This window comes from Papaver somniferum, chromosome 10 (assembly GCF_003573695.1).
Source record: "Papaver somniferum cultivar HN1 chromosome 10, ASM357369v1, whole genome shotgun sequence".
Classification (NCBI taxonomy): domain Eukaryota; kingdom Viridiplantae; phylum Streptophyta; class Magnoliopsida; order Ranunculales; family Papaveraceae; genus Papaver; species Papaver somniferum.
The window spans coordinates 107,831,383-107,840,549 of record NC_039367.1 but is presented as its reverse complement, the minus strand read 5'-3'; the positions used below and the strand labels follow the sequence as shown (position 1 = coordinate 107,840,549).

At 39.6% G+C, this 9,167-nt stretch overlaps 1 long non-coding RNA gene across 3 annotated transcripts; it reads left to right on the top strand.

Annotated features, from left to right (window-relative positions):
* The first annotated feature begins 3,510 nt into the window (after positions 1-3,510).
* LOC113319104 lies at positions 3,511-7,281 on the top strand. Of its 3 annotated transcripts, XR_003345104.1 has the most exons (4): positions 3,511-3,857; positions 3,970-4,673; positions 5,396-5,781; positions 6,235-7,281. It is a non-coding gene; the product is annotated as an uncharacterized LOC113319104 (long non-coding RNA). The 3 variants fall into 3 exon arrangements; XR_003345105.1 differs by having other exon boundaries at positions 3,597-4,673; positions 6,099-7,281; XR_003345103.1 differs by having other exon boundaries at positions 3,601-4,673.
* The last annotated feature ends 1,886 nt before the right edge of the window (positions 7,282-9,167 follow it).

Below are 9,167 nucleotides of genomic sequence, written 5' to 3'. Positions count from 1 at the left end.
AGTCCTCGGGAAAATCGAGGGCTTCGTCAAAAAACTCCCCCGTGGAATACATCCGATCAAAAGAAAATTCTTGAGAAGTGGGAAGGGTATCCGCGACATCACCAGCAGGGACGGAAACATCCCCAATGACAACGTCATCAGCCATCACAACTTTGTTCCTCCCTTCATCACCAGCGTGACCAGCGAAGACCTCTTCTCCGACATTGATAGGGGAAGTACCAGTACGTTCCTCCCCATCTGTAATCTCGTCCTCAGCAAACTCTTCGTTCACTGGACTAGTAACTTCTTCTTGGGCATCAACCTCGCCCATCACCGTCGTAGAAGACTGCTTTGGCCTAATCTTTTTCTTCTTCAATACCTGAAACCAACACCACAAAAAGAATTATTTTTCCCGTCTGATGGAAGTTCTAAAAAAGAAGCGCAGCTAGAATCTGCATACCTGAGCAGCTGAGATATTCTTCGGTGGGAGTATAGCACCGGAACCATCCTCCTCGTCTCCCTCTATGACGTCCAGGGCATAAGGAAAATTCATGCCCGCAAAGTTCAGACGCCAGGGGAAGAAATCTCCATAGCGAACAGGAGGAGATTCGCGCGGCTTACTATTCTCGGTTGGCCGCCAACCGCGGGGACCGGGAATCCAACCGTAAGCCCACGGACCAACTATCTCGATAACGGTGGCGTGCCACTCGTAATCATGATCGCGCTTGATCCTCTCTCGCGCGGGGAAGAGTTTCCGACGACTGGACGCCTCCGTGCCAGGAACATACTTCAGCTTGGCATCGCTGACCTCATTTAACAGACGAATCTCGCCTCGAGGAGCAGGGAGATTCCGAAGGCTGACACTCCACGGCTTGCGATTCCTACTATTGACGTAATCCCCAAAGGAGTTATTAAAATTCTCAGGCGTATACCATTCCTTCTCCATGGGATTGGGAACGTAACAAGTCATCGACGTTTCCCCCTTACTCCGCAGATAGCATTCCTTCAGGGCGCGGAGATAATTCCCCGATAGTTGGGATACGGAACGGCTATGAGTATTGGTGGAAGAACCCTCACGACTAGCCAGCACGTCGTAGTAGAAGGAATCACCGGATTTGTACAACGGCAGCATCAGACCAGCCTCGAATGCCCCAACCGTCGTTAACAAATGAAACTCATCGAATTCGTACTTGGAGATAAGCTCATACGTAATATCATCCTCAGGGGCATAGAAACGAACCCCGAAGGCTTGAAGCTCATGCTTTTCCTTGAATATTTCAAGATCGATGTGCTTAAAAGTTACTTTTTTCCTGCTAACAGAGACACTGCGTATCAAGGGAGCAGCCTCATCCTCCTCGGCAGGGCCGGATAAACTAACGAACGCTTCCGAAGCTTTTCTCTTCACGGGGGGATTCTTTGAAGATTCAACCCTAGGAGCTACGCTCTTCGTATTCTTCCCTTTAAAAGTTGGAGAAGACCGTAGATGATGCTCGGGCACTAACGAACGTAGAGGAGGAATGTCAAAAGCAACAGCGCGGGGCGAAGCCTGCGTACTCCTAGTATCATCACGAGGACGAGCCACTGAGCGATCAAAGACTCTTCGAGAACCAGACGGAATCATCGGGGGAATATCTTCCCTAAAGGACGAGGCTTTCGCTCCATAAGAAACTCGACTCCGACGAACATCATCTTGAGACTCTCGACGCGGAGGAGATCTCGATAACCCAGAATCCGGAGTCTGATAAGTAGGCCGCGGACGGTCAGACATGGCTGCGGAAAGAATAAAATTAAGAACAAGTTACACACCAAAATCACCAAAATCAAAAAACACATCCATAGTAATACAACCACGATAACGTAGCAACCCTAAAAGTGGTATACATGCTCAATATTTCACCCTCGAAGTAATGGCTTCCTTAATTTAAGATGAAGAACAGGGGCAAACTAGTATACAAGCATCAGAAGAAGTTCTTCATCACAAACAAGGAACAACAGTAGCAGAAAATTCACAAGTCAACACAGCATAAAACGGTGGAAATAAAGAAAAGGAAAACTTACCGGCAAAAACAGCAGTAGAAGAAACAAACAGGAGAAGCGGGCGTGGTTAATGCTAAGGTGGAGAGAATTTAAGATCACAGGGGCAATGAAGACTGACAGAAAATTTAAGATCACAAGTGCAATGAAGACTGACAGAGAATTTAAGGTCACAGGTTCAATGAAGACAGACAGAAAATTTAAAGGAAGAATGAAAACTGAGAGAGTGTTTAGGAAGAATGAAATTAAATTTTCCTTCTATCCTTAAAATACCCGAAAGAAAGAGAATGAAATTAAGGGAGGAATGGGAAAACGTGCCCGTTACATAAGCAGTTAATGCACGAATAAAAGACTTTGCCATCAAATGACCCCAAATGAGGATACAAGACCATTCCTTCTGAACATACACCAAGGAAAGTCATATCCGTCGCTTCAATTTTGTATGGACATCCAGATGGACAACATTTACCACAAGTATATAACTATGACCGTAGGCAGTAGATTAATCTTGCGGATTAACATTTCTTCCACTCGTTTACTGACCCACACAAGTCAATCTAATTGGCAGTGAAATTAATTTAATTTCCTACTTCAATTTCTTTAAGGTCATAGATGGTCAGTCAATGAACTGAAAACCACAAAAACCATTTTAGGTTCAGTTGTACACAAAATGTATAACTAGGTTAGACAAAGTACACACATGTCCGATCAGAAACAACTGCACTTATCAATACTTTCTTACGATTAGCGCAAGACCCATGAACGGTCTAAAATCATCTTAATTATAAACCCCAAACGTATGGAGCCGCACCCGCTCAAAGTTTTGTAATAGAACTTAGAAAGTTTCACTAAGAAAATTCCATGCATGCCTTACCATTCTTCAGTGTATGGCAGTAACACTTAAAAATGTCAATCAAACTAATTACCGATGGCACATCAAAACACCATATGTGTTCATGGAGATTTTCTAAAATGGAAATCTTAAACTCAACACCCAGTTACTAGTGTTTCCTCAAAATCATAAAGATTTGGCCAATATAATTTGTCAAACACGTTTGTGTTCAACCCACTTTGTCTCAAAATCAGCAAACTATAAAGTTTCCAATTAACAAAATTGCAATGGCAATATCTAATTGAATGATAAAATAAAAATGTCAATCTAACCTGTTTGTTGCAGCGAAATACTCCTTTCATTCCTCTTGTAGTTCAGAAGCGTCTTTGTTAGTTGGTCTCGTATCAATACAATCCAATTCCAAACAGTCTTGATTCATAACTTCGAATGAAACCATACTAGATATTATAACAGCCATATGAAAATCTATTCTTAAGATTGTTGGAAATTCTAAGGCTACGGATGCTATAAACACAAGCAATGTTTGATCGAGGCGTGATACAATCACTGTCCTTAAGAATAGATTTCGCCCCTCATGGTACAACACGGTTTAATGGCGTCTATTCTCCAAGATTCAACGATCTCAATCCAGTAAGACTGCACTCTCTTACACTGGATTCTTGTGAACAATAAGATATCACTTTACTGTTGACACAATGTATATGCAGTGTAAGCATAGACACAAGTCAACACAATAGTATTTGCACAAAGATTAGAGGAGAATGAGATTGACAGAAAGATTCCAGACCTCTTTTACAGGTGAGAAACCTCAAGTTCCAGTAGATGCGTCTCTTGGGTCGAAACCCAAGTATACATTTAATCACTTCCATGAGTCTGTTCATTTTAGTGTTAACCAATCAACACTTCTTTTCACCAAATGATGCTATTTGTTCCTAACCATTTTGTGTGATCAATCCTTCAAAACACCTGTTGATATCATAACTACTTTAAGGTATTTATCAGTCATAACCGTCCGCAATGTATTTTGAAATACATCACCATAATACCAACAGAACAGAGTGAACTAATTTGTTCAATTTCAATGATTTTTCCTTCAATTTCAGTGTGTTCCGTCGATTTTTCCCTCCTATCTCCATTCTCGATCTTTCTCCTGTCCATCGAACTCTTCTTCCTTCGAGAATTTATCATCTTCATCAAGTAACAGTACTGATCCCAGGCCAACCAACACAAATTTAAACCTAAATTTCGTTATTGAGACTGAAGGAGATTGGAGATTTCAGCAGATGGGATTTGAATCTGAACTGAGGTGATGGAGAGTTGCAGAAGATTTAAGAAAGGGGGTGTTGTTGGTTGTTACTTTCTTGAAGAGTATTGAGCAGAATAAGGAGAAGCTGGTGATGATTACTGTGTTAATGAGTTTGATTTCAGAGGTTAGGGTTTGGAAAATCTGAGATTGAACTGAAGAGATGGTGATGAATTGGAAGATGGGTTGTGGTTGATTTGATGAGAAAGAAGATGGATGTGCTGTAGCTAGGTTAAAAAGTTCAGAATGGGTTTGATGATAAATGGTGATGGCAGTGATTGAGATGGAAAATCGAAGATATGTGATGTTATTGTTATTTTAAATTCTGAATTGTTTTTCGATCATTTTACTTTCATTCTAATTGAATGCTAATTACTGTTAATTTTTACAGGTTGATAAGCTTAAAAAGAAGTTAAGACATGAAGTGTGCATAGAGCTTTGTAGAGAGATTTCACTCGGCCTTTGGGAGCTTTACCTCGTTTGCCTCCTTATCTCCCTCAAAATGTGAGTTTTGATTCGTGCTTCACAATTCCAGTTTCTTATTTTCGTAATCTCTACAGCTGTTTGGAGAATTTTCGAATTTTGATGAGCAGTACATTTCGAAGGTGTCCAATATACAGTCATCTATTTTCTTTAAAAAAAAATGGGTTGCCAGACTAACTGGATTTGATTACTTCTTTGCTATATTTGGGTACGGGGTGTAATGAATCGAAATTTTTTTTCTTCAGTACATCATATTTGAGATATGGCGGGGTTAAATGTGATCTATTTAAGGCCTATATTGCAGTCCCCTTTATCTATGGCCCTATGCTCTGCCCTTGGATACAACAGCTAAATATTGATTTTGTGTTTCTTTCTTTTCCTTCTCAATGGTTTTTTTGTCAGTCGCCTCTCAGACTTCTTGGCTCCATCAAAGAACGTTTTCACCTCTTAAACACATTACAAAAGAAGACCGAGGCCTGCCGTCTATTGCACTATATTGCCAGTTACACTTGATTTTTCGTGTGCGATTTCCAGTACCCTTCTTTTCTGTAGTTTTTAACAATGAGCAGGCATATATTTTTGCAAAAAAAGAAAAGAAAAAGAGAGTAGGCATACGTTTGTAGCTGAAGTTTACTTTCACTGACCTAACATATATTTGCATAAGAATCTCATTTAGAGCACCTTAGTCTACTATTCTGAGGTTGAAAAATGTTAAACTAACCACTTACTTCGTCTCCCTGCAGGTCAGCAGCCCAACATTCTCGAGCAGCCACCAATGCTTTCCTAAGGGGCGATCATTACTCTACCCAAGAACTCTTGCGGAAGGCACATCCAGAGTGGATGACTGCTGAAAGTCTGAATTTTAAGGCAGCCCAAGAAATTTGAAGTATAAGGAATCACAAAAATGATGCATGGAAGCTAGACCTGCATGGTTTGCATGCATCTGAAGCTGTTCACGACGCCTTGAAAGAACGTCTTTGGAGGATTGAGACTCAATTCCCACTTACTGTGCATCCCAATAAAGTTGTCAAACCAATTGATTCCAGTAGTTACCTTAGCGTGGCCGGACAGACAGAAAAAGAGGAGGGAATGACATTACAGAGACCAGGGGTTTTACAAGTTATAACAGGTATGCAGCTTTATTAGGGGGATATTCGAGTAAAACATCTTACTTTAATTAAGATATTCTTATTTCGTCACATATATGAAATAGAACAGGGATCCCATTTTTCACACTGTTTTGGCGATATTTACCCAGTAGATATTAGAAAAATAATCACACATTTTATGAATGAACATCCAATCGCCACCCACTTGAGTGGAGTGTCACGTTTACGAAGATCTCTCTTTCTACCCTGATGTGAGATTTTCGCCTTGCATTCATTAATTATACTTATGCATCTTGTCTATTTAGTTCTGGATTGTGAATGCGTTTTCTTAATGCAGATGTTGTTTTTTCTTAATTGGTGCTGGTGATCTTTTTCAATTGCAAATGGCTGTTGTATTAGAACCATTATCAACATAATACAATTTTGGTGTTGTCTAATAACGACATAAGGTGGTATTGATTGTTAAATGTCAGGGGAAATTGAGCTCGTTGTAGGTGAACAGGGAAGAACGGATCGATTGCAGGTGGCTGTAGCTGCTGGCTGAGATGCAACGAGTGGATTTGGGTTGAAGCTGTTAATGTTTGCAGCCTTGAATATAGTTAGAATCAACTCCATGAACTAATGATTGCATGCACTAGAGAGTAGTATGCCGGTGGTCACATGGATCGATTTCAGGTGGTGGTCGTTTGGGTCCATCTGTGGCTAGAGATGCTTATGAGATACCAACAAGAAGTGGACATATGTGCTGGCTGGATTTTTAAGAGATTGCAGGCAATGTTGGTTGTTGTTTGAATCGGCCAGTTAACATGAATGCAGGTGTTTCAGTCTGTAGTAACTGGTGGGTGACTTAGACGTGGATGAACATTGGTGATGAAGTTCAGTTCTGCGGCCAGGGATGGATATAAGATGGTATGGTCGGATCTTGGGAGGATTTGCCGGAGTTTGTGCATCCCGTAATGACGAGATTTAGAAGGCTCAAGTCAAAGAAACTTTTTGCAATCAGTGGCCAAGACAGTAAGAGATAAAAAGTGTTATTGGAATTGAATTTGGTTGCAGTTGTGTTGTAGCCTGGATGGAGAACGAATTGGCAGCAAAAATACTTGTGACTTAACAGCCTCCAAGAACCTCATGTAGATGCTATTTCAGATCCCAGACTAAGGCCAAAATGTGTGAACCGATCCATAAGAGCAGCAAAGGCATTTCCACTTGATGGACTCATACAAAGAATGGTGGTTCCAACAAAGTCCTGCCAATCTGGTGGCTTTTGCTGTATAACAACATTTAATCAAAACCCATCCAAATTTAAAAAGAAATTGAACAACGGTACTGGCTACTTCTCCAATAGAAAGAGCAATTACCATTTGTTGATATTAAAACAAAATACAAACAATGATTATCCATGATCGACACTTACATCTGAGACTAAACCCATTGCTTTCATGTTAGTAATGTTAAACTTATCAAGTGTTGTTCTGTTTTTGAAATCAAATAAGAATGGGTTGCACAGACGCGGACAAGACACGACGCGGGCGCGGTCACTACAAGTTCTCAAAAAACTAGGACGCGGACACGTATATACATATTTTATTTATATATTATTTATATATATAATAATGTATTTATACAGCAAAGTCAAGTATTTCGATCCTAAAAATTAGAAGATGATGCTACATGTGTATAAATTTCAAAAGAAAAGAAGATATCGTTTGTTTATACACGCCGAAGGTCAAACAATCGGTCACTATTAAACAAATGACACAATCAAAATGCATTCTTAGAACAACACATGTGCAACTAAGTGTATACGTGATGTCATTTCCAATTACAAAACCCTAATAAAGATCTAAATGTTTGTCTTTCTTCATTTGGTTAATAATAGTAAAAATAAAGGAAGAAGTTTAAATGAAAATGGAAAAAAAAATACGTCGGACACGCGTCATCGGTGCGTCCAAACCAGATGCGCGCAGGATGCACAAATTGGTGCGTCGGAAACGCGTCGTGTCAGTGTCCCACGCGAGTCGGACGCGGCACAGCTCAAGAAATGGAGCGTCCGTGCAACCCAAAGATTTAAGCTTTGGTTGGTTTCTAATTTCTACTACCGGTGGCCGAAACAGGGTACCTACCGTGTGTATTAGTAATGTACGAAACAAAAGATTAGGAATACTATTGTGTGTATTAGTAATTTATGACAAAAAGTTTCTGAACATCTCTTTTATATTTTTTTCCTTTACAATTTTGAATCCGTGCAATGTGGTGTCGTTTCGTCAAATTAAGCGACGTCTACTATCATTTTTTTCATTTGAAAACATAACTGCGAAGCTATGAATGATTATACTCTAGTTAGACGTAGTATTAAGGAATACAATACGAAGTATAACGCTTATCTTTTGAACTTCGTATATAAGACATCAACATAATCGTTTGAATGCTATTGTGATTATGTATGGGTATGTGGTGAAGATTTCATCCTAGGAAACAATGTTTTACATTCGTTTAAAGGAAGTAAATTCATGAACTTGTTTTGTGAATCGAAAGGGAAATCGCTAGGCTTATTGGTATTGTTATTCATTGCATATCTTTTGAACTACCAATATGTGTGATTAGTATAACCGCTCATGACTTGCTTATGTTCTTGATAAAACTATTCACAAGGCCTGACTTTTGCATTGGTATGACTTATATTAGTGAAACCGATCTTAAGTAATCACCTGAGATGGTATGATCGATTTAGTGTTATTGGTATGACCAACTCTAGGCAAAGGGGAACCGATCCTAGTAAGAGGTGCAACCGATCACAAGAGGGGAATCGATCCTTGTAAGGGTGCATCAAGTTTCTAGTTATTGGGAACCGATCCTATGAACATGTGCAACACGCTTTTAGAAATTGGGAACCGATCATATGGACATGTGCAACAAATACAAGTTAGATACCATATATATGTGGGAACTGATCCTAGTACCTAGTCAACCAAGTTTTGGTAACTAGCGTGACTAATTCTAGTACCCACATGGAGGTAGAACCGAAACTTGTTTTGGTAGAACCGTGAAACCGTGTTTGGTGATTTGATAGATAATCAATCACATAGTTCTTGGAAGTCAGACGAACCAATTCTAAACTTGTTTGGAAGTGTGGCAAATCGATTCCAAGATTGTAAGTATCAAAAAGGACTTACAAAGCAAAGATGTCGACATGCTTTGAACATGTGCAGTAACGCTTATCTTTTAATGTTCAAAGATATTCCTTAATAGCTAAAGGAGAATACGGGATCGAAAATAAATTGAGAATCTTTTAATTAAGGTTTTTAATTTTATATTTGGAAAATAAAAATTAGTAATGTGCATTTACTAATTGGAGATTTTCTTAGAGATTTCGGTCAATATTTGGACAAAGCATTTCCAGGAATTA